At 49.2% G+C, this 12,519-nt stretch overlaps 1 long non-coding RNA gene and 1 other non-coding gene across 2 annotated transcripts; one reads left to right on the forward strand and one right to left on the reverse strand.

Annotated features, from left to right (window-relative positions):
* The first annotated feature begins 225 nt into the window (after positions 1–225).
* LOC131490656 (U6 spliceosomal RNA) lies at positions 226–330 on the forward strand. The gene has a single exon (XR_009251170.1). It is a non-coding gene; the product is annotated as a U6 spliceosomal RNA (small nuclear RNA).
* Positions 331–7,430: 7,100 nt separating this feature from the next.
* On the reverse strand, positions 7,431–7,940 carry LOC131489815 (uncharacterized). Its single transcript, XR_009250761.1, has 2 exons — positions 7,726–7,940; positions 7,431–7,629 (listed from the first exon to the last, which is right to left on the reverse strand). It is a non-coding gene; the product is annotated as an uncharacterized LOC131489815 (long non-coding RNA).
* Between the last annotated feature and the right edge of the window lie 4,579 nt (positions 7,941–12,519).

Here is a 12,519-nt window from a genome sequence, read left to right on the forward strand (position 1 = left end):
TCGGTCGGTTAAGTGTCCGACTTCGGCTCAGGTCATGATCTCGCGGTCGGTGAGTTCGAGCCCCGCGTCGGGCTCTGTGCTGACAGCTCAGAGCCTGGAGCCCGTTTCAGATTCTGTGTCTCCCTCTCTCTCTGCCCCTCCCTGCTCATGCTCTGTCTCTCTCTGTCTCAAAAATAAATAAACGTTAAAAAAAAATTTTTTTTTAAATAAACTCCCTGAGTTTATGTCCTCACTTCATCAGGGCATCTATGAAAATCCGAATGCTACAGAGATTGGCATGGCCTCTGCCCGAAAGATCACACCCAAATTCGTGAAGCGGTCCAGATTTTCACAATGTTATGTCAGTGATACCTCAATAAAATAAATAGATAAAAGACCCTTATTTATCAGTACTATTCGCAATAGCCAAAAGGCAGAATTGGCTCAAAATGCCCATCAGCAGATGAATGGGTAAATAAGATGTAGTCTATCCATACAGTAGAATATCCTTTGTCCATAAAGAGCGATGAAATACTGATGCATGCTCCCACGTGGATGGACCCCGAAAACATGATTCTGGGTGAAAGAAGTCAAGGACAAGAGGCCACACACTGTATGATTCCATCCGTGTGAAATCAGCACAGGCAGACCCACGGGGACCAAGAGTAGATTAGCGGCCGTGAGGGGCTGGAGGAGGTGGGGTTGGGGACACACTGCTTCACGGCGGTGGGGTTTTATTTTGGGGAGGGGTGGTGGAAATGTTTGGCGACGAGACGGAGGGGGTGGTGGTTTCACAACTCCGTGGGGGTACCGAACGCCCCCCGGAACTGTCCCCTTCAAAACGCTTGATTTTACGTCGTCACTTTTGTTTTAATAATTTTAAACATGAAGCTTAAAGAAGGAAATTAGTTTGCTTAAAGGAAAGTTCGTTTATTTAAAGAAAAGTAGGAAGCAGCACATCACAACCCCGGGGGCGTGTGCCGACGTGGGAAGCACCGCGGAGGTGGCCCTGAGAAGCGAGGGTGCTATATCGTGCCATTGGGAACGCAGGGCATCTCCGTCAGGGCCGCGTCTGGTGGAGTCTGCACTTTACCCTCCTTTGTTTTTTCTGGTTTTGTGTTTTGGGTTTTTTTCTTCTTTTTCTTTTTTTTTTTTTTTTTTTTTCCCCCTGCAGCCAGCTCAGTGCTTAAGAAATACTTGTTGAGTTCAGCTCAGCCCGGCTCAGCCCGGCTTAGTTAATTGAGTTAAGGCGAGCTGAGTAGTACTGAATGCACCAGCTGGCTGGCCTGGAGGAGATCCAAGTTGAGGATGTTACGAATCGCACTAATTCAATAAGCTACTGCAAGGTAGGCTAAGTAATGAGACCGCGTGCCTCTCTGTACCTGACTTACCCGTGTTCCGCTGGCACCTTATGAGCCGTGCCCACTCAGTAATATAATAGTTCTCTCCCTGGAATCCCCTGTGCGTGTTTGCTGAAGCCACGGGGCAGAGAGTGTGGGAGAAAAGGAGAAAGGGAAACCCAGACCTCCTCAGACTCCGCCAGAAGCCCCTGGGTGGTAGAAGGAAGGGACTGAATGAAGGAAGCAGGAACTTTCTGTCTGTCTGTGTGCCGGTGTGGTGACAGTCTACCTCTTCCTTGTCCGAAGCGCTCGCCGTGCGTCCTGCGTAGCAAGGCACCTAAGAGCTCACGCGCTTGACTCTGATTGCCTGAGGTTGAAGCTATCTGAGGACCTTGAAGAAATCAATTCATCCCTCTGCACCTCTGTCTTCTCCCCTGTAAAATGAGGGTAACAATAGTACCTACGGGAGGATTTAATGACATGATACCTGTCAAGCACTTAGCACACAGTTCCGGGAACAACTAAGCACTCAGAAGGGTTAGTTGATGATTAGCAGTGGCCCTTGCTGCACAAAGGTGTGTGGAAATATGGGGCAGGGCCGGTGCCAGGAGACCAGCTCCCCAGACCCTGGAGCGCAAAGCAGAACAGTTCGTTGTTTGTAAACATCCTGAACAGAAGCACATGGCTTACTCACGTAGGTTCTTCTGGAACGGTGATGTAAGCCCCCCGAATGAGGAGGGAGTAGCAGGGATCTGGCTGTTGTTCTCCCTTCTGGTAGGATCCTACCTACAAAGTGAGTCCCCCGTGGCTGCCTGTGCCCAGAGACTAGAAAAAAAGCTTCAAAAAGCTTCCCTCTTTCTGCTCTGCTCTGGAAACTGCTCCATTACTGTTGAGATCTGCCTCTTTGGCTAATAAATCAGCCCTGTGTGGCGGGGGTGCATGTGGTGGTCTCAGCCCACGGATCTCTAACCTGCCTGCAGCCCTGCAGGTGGGAAGGGCAGGAGATGGTGGGCATCCAGAGGTGTGATTTCTCGGACTCACTCTGCACTGTCCTGCTGCATGGCCTTGGTCAAGTTCCTGCCTCTTTCTGAGCTGTTGTTCCTCATTTATGAATGAGTGAGAGGGCAAGCGTTGTGGAAAAATCACTTGATTTTCAAGCCTTAAAAATACGAGGAGCTGTTTCCTGAAATGAGAGCGTACAAGGGAACGGAAGGTACCAACGGACACAAGAATTGCCGCGTGGTTGAAATAGGGGCAGAAGGAGGGGTCCCGTAGGCACAGCCTCTGAGTTCTATCACCCATCCTCTTTGCCTCCCCTCCACTCTCTTCCTCCCTCCCGCAAGCTCCCAAGATGCACATTTTGAAAACTGCCGACCAGCGTGAATTCACGCAGCAGGATTGAGCTGGAGTCCCAGGGAGGGCTAGAGCATCAGGGGGTCCTCGAGGTGGTCTCCCGCAGCATGGAGAAGGTAGAGGGCAGATTGGCCTGCCCCTTCCTGACAGTGTGACATGGGAGTATAGGACATCAGGTCTTCCTGCCCAGACAGTGTTCATTCCTCCTTCTGGTAAAAGCGTCCAGTATTTGCTGGGGACCCATTCACTCTTGCTGCATGCGTGTGGTTTGGCTGTGCTTGGGCAGGGAGCACATGACTGGGGCCTGGGCAATCAGATCATTCTGTCCCCCTTGCCATAGTCATTGATTTAGCAACGGGCAGCTGGACCTATCAGACGCCACCGGACCTAACCCTCATCCAAGGAAAAAGCTTGGATTTGACTTCAGGAAAATGTAAAAGGGTGGAGAGAGCCCATCTAAAAACAAAACCAGGGGGGCCTGGGTGGCTCAGTTGGTTAAGTGTCCGACTTTGGCTCAGGTCATGATCTCAAGGTTCATGAGTTCGAGCCCTGCATAAGGCTCTCTGCTGTCAGCATGGAGCCCGCTTCGGATCCTCTGTCCCCCCCCCCCCCCCAACCTTGCCCTGCCCCTCCCCTGCTCTTCTCTCTCTCTCTCTCAAAAATAAATAAACATTAAAGAAATATTTAAAAAATAAAAATGAACCCAATACAGGGAAAAACAGAGCCTCCAGCCGTGACTGAAGATAATAAAACTCTTTCTTCTCAGTTAAACAATCCAATACACCTTGGATCTGGCTTAAGTCCATTTTAGATAGGAGCTTGTCATTTTGCAACTGAAACCTCAGGACCAACCGATACCCACAGGCAAGTTATTTATCCCCAGAAGTTTCGGTTTTCTTACCCCCTAAGTGTCTCTAAGAAGCTATAAACCTCACCTTTAAGCTGATCTATAAACACATATATCACAGCAGCAGCAGGACATTAGCAACAGTGGGCAGTCTTGAATATGTCTCAGTTCTAGGGAAAGCAAAGCAAAGACTGGTTAATGTCAGTCCACTTTATTCTCTTAATAAGGGTGGGAGTGGGGGGAGCAACAGACAAATAAATGTCCATTACAAATGGGAATGAAGAAGGCCACACATTACCCGGAAAAAATGCCATGGGGAGTGTATGAGGCCCTGATTTTGACTTTTTCAATATGATGGGAGTGGTCTGCAGGGGGCTAAGGTTCCCACAATTCGGGAGGCGGGGCTGAGCCTGAGGGCAGCCCCCAGTTATATAAGCCCCCAGGCTCTTTTTTTTTTTTTTTTTTTTTTTTTTTTTATTTATTTTTGGGACAGAGAGAGACAGAGCATGAACGGGGAGGAGCAGAGAGAGAGAGGGAGACACAGAATCGGAAACAGGCTCCAGGCTCCGAGCCATCAGCCCAGAGCCTGACGCGGGGCTCGAACTCACAGACTGTGAGATCGTGACCTGGCTGAAGTCGGACGCTTAACCGACTGCGCCACCCAGGCGCCCCATGCCCCCAGGCTCTTGAGGCTAGAGAAAATCTAGGGGAGCAGTTAAGCTGAATTTGTTTTACAGCAGAAAGTTCAGGTTCAGAGGCCTGAGCCCCACAGCTGTGGGTGAGCTCCCGACAATCCATTGCAGTTCATAACCAACATCATGCATGTGGCCCAATATTCCCTGGACAGACAGACTGGCCTTCTGTGGCTCCGGAGAGCTGTTCCCGGGGAATGCCGTCTCAGAACACCATTGTGGTCTGCTCAAGAACCCTTGAAATCGAAAGCCCCCAGCCCCCCTTGTCACAGCCATGGCACATAAATATCACCAGGGGGGATTTCCCACGGAATTTTTTGCAACCACTCAAATGTTTCATTTCCCATTGTTTGCCAGCCCCTCTTGGAGCCTCAACTGTCAAAGCAGCAGCAAACACAGGCTGCTTTTCCCCCAGGATCCCACAGTACTTGATTGGTCGCATATGAATCGGCTCGGCCAGGGAATAAGGTCTGTTAGTCAACTAGTGAAGCAAGTCAGCAGAGGGAATACCCAGCTCTACCGAGAGCCCACCCTGCTGGGCAGGCAGAGCTCTGTGCCACCCCCGCCCCCGTTATTACTATAATCATGGCGACTAATAATTATATTTATAGAAAGAAATCCCTTCTACAAATCCAAAGCACTTGACCGAAATATATGAGGCAGCTGTTAATTTTTTTGCTTTTTAAATACGAACCTGCATCATTTTTTCCCCTGACGCGGCATGGTTTAATGGAATTCTAAGTCGTATTCCATACATCAGCGTATAGAAAAGATCATCTTTACTGATTGACTGAAAAGCATCTGTTTTCAGCAGCCACCTTGCTAGGCATTTTGGGGATGAGGTCTAGCTGCCTGTCTGTGAGGAGCCCATCATTTAGGGAAGCACGGAGATTTCAAGGCAACGTGGGATGCAAGGATGGTGGGAAGTTTGTCCAGGGGATGTTAGTGTGAGGGGTGAGTAGGAGTAGTCAGAAGGACGTGCATGTGATCTGTCACCAGTGGGCATTGTCTGAATACGTGTAGTATGTATCACGCTGGGCACCCACACAAGGCTGGGCATGTGTAGAATAGCCTGATTCCGTGAGATCAGGAGTGGGAACTGTTCCTTCACCAGGGCCCATCCCTTTCACAACAGGGATGAATTTATTTTTTTGCCCATGATGAATTTCCTTCTTTCCTCGTGATGAATTTATTTAAGTAGCCATCCATCCATCCATCCATCCATCCATCCATCCACCCACCCATCCATCCATTAACGCCACGAACATTTACTGATTCCTTTAGGATGTGCCAAATAGAAACTATATGCTGGGAACAGCCATTAAATGAATACACAAAATAATGAAGAACGATACAACACGAGAGCAGTTGAAGACACCTGTGAGACCCTGCCTGTCCCTCATTACTGATCTCCTACTTTATGTGGAGTACTGCGAGTGCTACGAATTTGGGTCAACCCTTTATGCAGCAAAACCTCTAAGACCAACCAGAACTCCCCATGGGAAGAGGTGACCAGCGCATGCTCCAGGTTGCACGACCCCATCTACACCCATGGACACTCTGGATCCCTGCCAGCAAGACCGGGGCGGATAGTTGAGAAGTTACTCTTCACTTCGCAAGGCAGGAATGCAAGGCTCGGGGAGGTGAAGGGACCAGCCTGCCTGAGGTCACACAGCTGGCCGGGCTGGGATTGCCATGCGTACTTTTACAATGACAGCGACGGAAGTAGAGCAAAAGTGATCATTTTATTTTCCCCAAACCACACTATGTGTCCCCTGCAGAGGAAACAAAAGTGCAAAACTCCACCCGGAAGGGAAACTTAAGATCTTGAGACAGCCGAGTCTCAGAAAGAAGAGGACACAGGGCATGAATTCCAACACATCTCTCTTCTAATGGGACCTCTCCTCCCTGCCTCCGGATGGGTGGGCCTTAGGCTGGCCAGAGACGGATCTGAAGTCACCAGCACTAACATTTATCCACACCTCTGATATCTCAGACATCACAATGTTTCTGCCAGGAGGGTATTAAAACTCCCATTTTCCAGATAAGGAGGGTGAATCCCCGGCCACACACAACTTAGGCAGTAGCAGACCCGGAATTCCAACGCTGGTCCCTCGGATCTGAGCCCCGGAACCTGTGGAGCGTCTGACACCCAGAGCTGCCTCCCCCCCGGGGGCCCAGAAGCCCCCCGCTGAAGGATGCTGGGGGAGCAGGCCTGGGGAGGCAGAGCCCAGGGCAGGGGCTGAGACTGCGGTGTCGCCCGCCGCCGGGAACCCGGCCCGGCCCGCCCACTTTTTAACATGGTGGCATCCCTGACAGACACCCTTGTCCTTTTCCTGTGCTGGCCATCGTAACACAATAAATAAAGCCTTAGAGTAACGTGACCTGAGCCAGGCAGTAAATGATGGCACTGTCAGTTGTACGCGACTGTTGAAACAAACACAGACTGTAATCATCGCGCTGTACGGGGAGAAAGACATTTGGCAAATGAGATTCCATTTTCACATTGGTTTGTGCTGAGCATATAAATTTCCTGCGGGCCGGCCAGCGTTGGGGATGTGTAATTGATTGCCTGCATTATAATAAACAAGCCGTGACAGGTGATCATTCATCATATTCCGCTGAACGTTCCAGCACACCAGAAAACTGAGGAAGAGAGGGAACGCGCGAGCGAGGGGAGAGGAGAGGAGGAGTCTGGGGGAGGGGTGGGGATCGGAAAGACCGCGTATTCCCGACAGACAGAAAGCCAGGGAAGGGGCGGGGGAGAGCATCCGCAGAGCGGGCTCGGGGAAAGTGAAAGCAATTACTATAATTCTTTTGATTATCTAATTTGTTCTTTCTGGTCTTCGTCGTAGGACCCTCCACCCCCACTCCACCATAGAAGGTCCCCCTCGGGGACTTGGGAAGACACAGAGAATGTTCCTCCCAAGATCGAGGGGAGGAAGGGGAAAGGCGAGGTGGGGGAGGGGCCGCGTCTAGTTGTAACCGGAGTAGATACATTCGGGAAAACCTCGGGAGGAGGGGTGTGTGTGTGTGTGTGTGTGTGTGCGCGCGCGCGCGCGCGCGCGCGCCAGCACGCGCCGGACTCAGCTTCGCTTCTGCACTGCGATGCCTCCAATCAGATGGCTAGGAACCAGTCTCTTTAAATAAAAAATTTTAGAGGGTGTTTGAAACACACACACACACACACACACACACACACACACACACACACACACACACAAGCGAAAAGTTCCTTTTATTGGAGAGAAGGACAGAATCCAAGTTGGCATGGGATCTGTTTCCAGAAGCCTGTCATATGGTGTGCTCTTTCTCCTCCCGCTGGTCCCCCGCCCCAGCTTCTCTCCGTGCCCTTGGCCCGGGGTTGGGGGTCGAACAGGAGCCGTTGGGAAGCACCCTCCTCTCCAGGCGCGTCAACCTAGACAGACAAGAGGCGGAAGCACATTGGCATGTGAAGGACAGAAAGACAAATGAAGAACTCTGGAGCTGGGGCTTGCATTAAATAAGTACTTACATTATGCAAAGGCCCAGGCCCTCAACCAGGGGGTGAGTGAAGAGCGGGGACCGAAGGGGGAGGGATTAGTCTCCCCAATTCTCACCCTGTCAATTTCCAGCCCTCCCATCTCCGCCCATCGAATGCCCTCCATTCCCACCTGGGTACCAAATGCTTCGCGCAGGTGGGAGCCTCCAACCTAAGGAGCTGGGAGGTGAGGGGGCGTAGCCCGCGCTAACATCGGGGGCGGGGTCCGGGTGGGGCTTAGCTGGGGGCGGGGCTGCTCTTCAGGGGGCGGGGCAAGGGCAGAAGAAAGCCGGTAACGTTCTGGGGGGACTTCGCTTTTCATCTACGCTACGCCGGTTCCTAGAGCCGTCTGCCTTTTTATCATAGCCTTAACAACTGTAATCTATTACCTTTGAGATTATAAAATCACCGCTTTTGGAGAATCTCTTCAAGGGACCTGCCTCCCCAAACTGTGACTTCAGCCCCAGCAGTGTGGGCTGCTTCCCTAGGTGATCTGTGTTCTTGGAAAGGTTAGCAGCTCATGTGGGTCTCCCAAGAATTCCAGAAGATTAGCTAGGGCAGGTGCTGTATATGCTTATCCCTTCCCGTCTCTACACAGCGATCTATAAAGTAGGCCTTAGGGTCCTGATATTACAGGGGGAAAACCTGAAACACAAAGACATGAAGTTCTTTGCTCCAGGTCTGGCAGCGAGAAGAATAAAAAATTGAATCCAAGGGTCTTCTTCGCGCATGCTTCCCAGCATCCCTGCGAGGACACATACTTTCCTCCAAGCTCCATAAATAAGTGCACAAATGTATATGAGGGGACAGAGTAGGTCTATTTGGCGTGCCCTCAATAACGCTCTTGCTATATATCACTCGGATCTGCCCACTCTTCTCCACCAGCACTGTGCCCCCTGGTCCAAATCATCTCTCTCCAGGACCACTGCCCCCCCCCCACCCCCCACGTGTTGCTCACTTCCATTCCTTCCCCACCTGCAGCCAGGATGGTCTATTGATTGTTGTCAGTATTAAAACATTATCCAGCTCCCTCACCAGCTGGCTGGCCCTCCCTCCCTAGCTCCATATTATTATTATTATTATTATTATTATTATTATTAAATACACATAACATAAAATTTACCTCAACCATTCTGAAGTGTGTGACTCAGTGACATTAAATAGATCCATATTGTTGTACATCCATCAGAACTATTTACTCCAGAACATTTTCATCACCCCAAACCAAAACTTCTTACCCGCTAGGGGTCACCCCCCATTCTGCCTCCCCTCCCCCCTCCCCTGCACCCCATTCTGCCCCATCTCTGGGCACCAATCTGCTTTCTGTCTCTATGGATTTGCTTATCCTGGACATTTCATATAAACAGAACCCTGCCATCTGTGGCTTTTTATGACTTACTCTTTCCCTCAGCACTATGTTCTCAGCGTTCATCCATGTGGTAGCATGTCAGGGCTTCTTCCTTGTGTGTGTGGTTGAAGACTATTCCATTGCGTGCGTGTATCACCTTTTGTTTATCCGCTGGTGAACGTGAGGGTTGTTTCCAACCCTTGGCTCTTACGAATGGTGCCCCTCTGAGATTTGTGTACCAGCTTTTGTTGGAACATCTGCTTCTAATTTCAGGGGGTGTACACTTCGGAATGGAAACGCCGGGTCGTGCGGTAATTCTGTGTTTAACCTGTCGAGTAAATGCCGGACCGTTTTCCATTTTACATGCAACCGCACCATTTTGCGTTCTTCACTAGCAGAGCACTGGGGTTCCAGTTTTTCCAATTTCTTGCCAGCTCTTGCTGTTTTCCTTTTTTTTTTTTTCTTCCTCCCATCCCCGTGGGTATGCCTCACTCCATCTTTTAGGTCTCTTCCCTCACTTTTCAGCTCTGGCCCATCATACCCTCAAAGGTGCCACTGTCTCTGAAGAGGGGCCTTTGCATATGCGGGTGACTTCTGCCTTCCCTTATCTCCAAGGCTAGATCTGACTCCCCTCTGAGGACACAGCCTTCTGTTTGTTGTCCCCCATTCAGTTGTAATTTTACATCTCCTTGTGTGTTTACTGGTCAACGTCCATCTTCTCGGCTTGACCGCAGCCTCTCCCCAGGCCCGGACAATTCTGCCTTTGCCGTCCAGTGCTTCCCCAGCACGGACTTAGCACGGTCCCTCGGATATTCTAGGTTGCTCAGTGAATATATGGTGAGTGGAAGGATGAACAATGAATGAGATCTGAGCTTGGGTCCTATGTCCTCATGAATTTCTCTCTTCTGTTTTTCACTCTTCAGTGAGTAAGCAGGCCTCTGTAAGTCAGGGACTGAAAAACCCTGCTTTGTCCATAAGGCATCTGGAGACTGATGGGGTTCTGGCTACAGGAAGAGCACACAGTAACGTCTCCCTTCAGAGCCATAGTGACTCTGGCACGGGATTCTGAGTCTTGCTTGGGAATTGTGTTCCGTTCTGCCTGCAGTGCTGCTGAAGGTTTAGGAACTTGAAATATATTTACTTGGTGTAAACATGACCTCAGCATGACAGGGTGATCCCTGTGTTTGCCAAGACATTAATTTTTATGTAATAACAACGACCACAACAAACTGCATTTCCCCCCACATTCTGAGTTGTTCGTAAGGTCAGATCTGTGGGATTGTGCGAGACAAAAAAAAAAAAAACAACACACAAAAAACCTTATAAACTAGAATGTAGTGGTAAGTTCTCTGTGTTTACAGCTCCGCTCCTACACACAGCTCCAAACAGCTGAAAATTGAGGATTAAAAATTCATGCAGCTACTTTCTTCCAAGGAACTCCAAATGCTTCCGATGCTCTTGTTATCCTGTGAAGTCACTAGCGGTCAGATAACCCCATGCCCATCTCCAAGACAGGGAAACAGAGGCCCAGAGACCTGAAAGCGGCTTTACCAGGGCCCCCCCTGATAAGGAGGCAGCAGGCTCAGGCAAAGAGCCCCCTCCCGCCTACCTTTCCAGTCCACATCCTCTCCATTAGCTTGATTAGGACAATTGATTTATTCAGTCTTAGTGGTTGAGAGGAGGAAAAAAAAAGACCCAACATGCCATTTGTGTGATATAAATATCTTTGGAAAAAGCTAAAAAACATTGTGTCATACATATTTTCTTAATACCACAGTCAATCACATATGCCCAAGTGCATAGTTCCATCAACCGAGGAGGGGGGGTGGAATCGGGTGGAGGAGAATCAGGAGAGACTTAGCTCTGGAATCCTCGGTCCCAGCTAGAGATACACTGGCAGGTTTTTTATTTATTTATTTATTTATTTATTTATTTATTTATTTATTTATTTATTTTTCTTGAGCATACTGCCTTTAGAGAACCTATCCTAGAGGTCTCAGAAGCTTGGTGTTGGGCCAGAACATTAGTAGGGAGGAAAGCAAGGGTGCCAGGATGCCTGTAAAACTGGTCGATCCCCAAAGAAAAAGATGGGGGTTGTCACTTTCTCACTCAGCATGCTCCTCGACTCACAGAAGGATTTGGATCTCAACATGGTTTCTCTTCATCCACCCCCACCCCCCCCCCCCCCATCATCAAAAGGCCTTTCATCTCAGTGATTCTACTGTTAGGAATTTAGCTCAAGGAAATAATTAAAGACATGTAAAATGGCTCAGTGACAGGATGTTCCTCACAACACGTAGACTATGGTGAAAGATTAAAAGCAACCCCCACAGTCAGTCAACTGTAGGCGATCGATAAGTCAAGTCTGGTGGTTCATCTCCTAAAACCTTGCTCAGATTTAAAAAGAAAAGAAAAAAAGGCTGAAGGGAGTAAACCAAGGTGTCCACAGGGTTTGTCTTTCGATGTGGAATTATGAGCAATTTTTTCTTTCCTGTAGTAAGTTCTTGTTTTGGGGTGACCTATTATCCAAAATCCACTTAAATTTGGTTGACTTTATTTTTTTTTCAAGTTTATTTATTTATTTTGAGAGAGAGAGTGGGGAGGGGCAGAGAGAGAAGGAGAGAGAGGGAATCCCAAGCAGGCTCTGCACTGTCAGCGTGGAGTCCAATTCAAGACAGGAACTCAGGAACCACAAGATCATGACCTGAGCCCAACTAAGAGTCAGACGCTTAACCGACTAAGCCACCCAAGGTGCCCCAAATTTGGTTGGCTTTATTAGAGACTCTATGAAATTGCTAAGATTTAGAAGTCAGAAATGGAACAGGAAGGGCACAGAAGTAAAGGCCACAGGGCAGATCAGGGTCAGGGAGGAAAACAGCCCGACTGGACTCAGGGATTCCACATGTTGAGTGCTGAGACATATGGAAGATTTGTGGGTTGTGGACAGACTGTTTATCTTTTGAGAGCCAAGGAGAGGAGAGTACACTGGCTGTGACAGGCAACTGGGAGACACTATAGATTCTGGAACAAGAAAAGGCACTGGAAGTTCCAATCAGTCCAAGAAGTAGATTCGCTGGGAGCGAGTCTGGTGGTCCCCTAATTCTGTTGTGGAAGGGTCTGATTTCACTGGATCTGGGGGTAAAGGTTTGAGAGAATTACAGAACTCTAAATATATGAAAGAAGCCTTGAAATTGCTTTCATTTTACAGATAGGACAGCTGCAGCACAAAAAGTTAGACAGATTGTTCCCAGGCCCATACAGAAAGATGGCGGCCCAGTTGGAACTGGCAACCAGGGATCCTTTTTTTTTTTTTTTTTAATATATGAAATTTATTGTCCAATTGGTTTCCATACAACACCCAGTGCTCTTCCCAAAAGATGCCCTCTTCAATACCCATCACCCACCCTCCCCTCCCTCCCACCCCCCATCAGCCCTCAGTT

This window comes from Neofelis nebulosa, chromosome 11, assembly GCF_028018385.1.
Source record: "Neofelis nebulosa isolate mNeoNeb1 chromosome 11, mNeoNeb1.pri, whole genome shotgun sequence".
Lineage (NCBI taxonomy): Eukaryota > Metazoa > Chordata > Mammalia > Carnivora > Felidae > Neofelis > Neofelis nebulosa.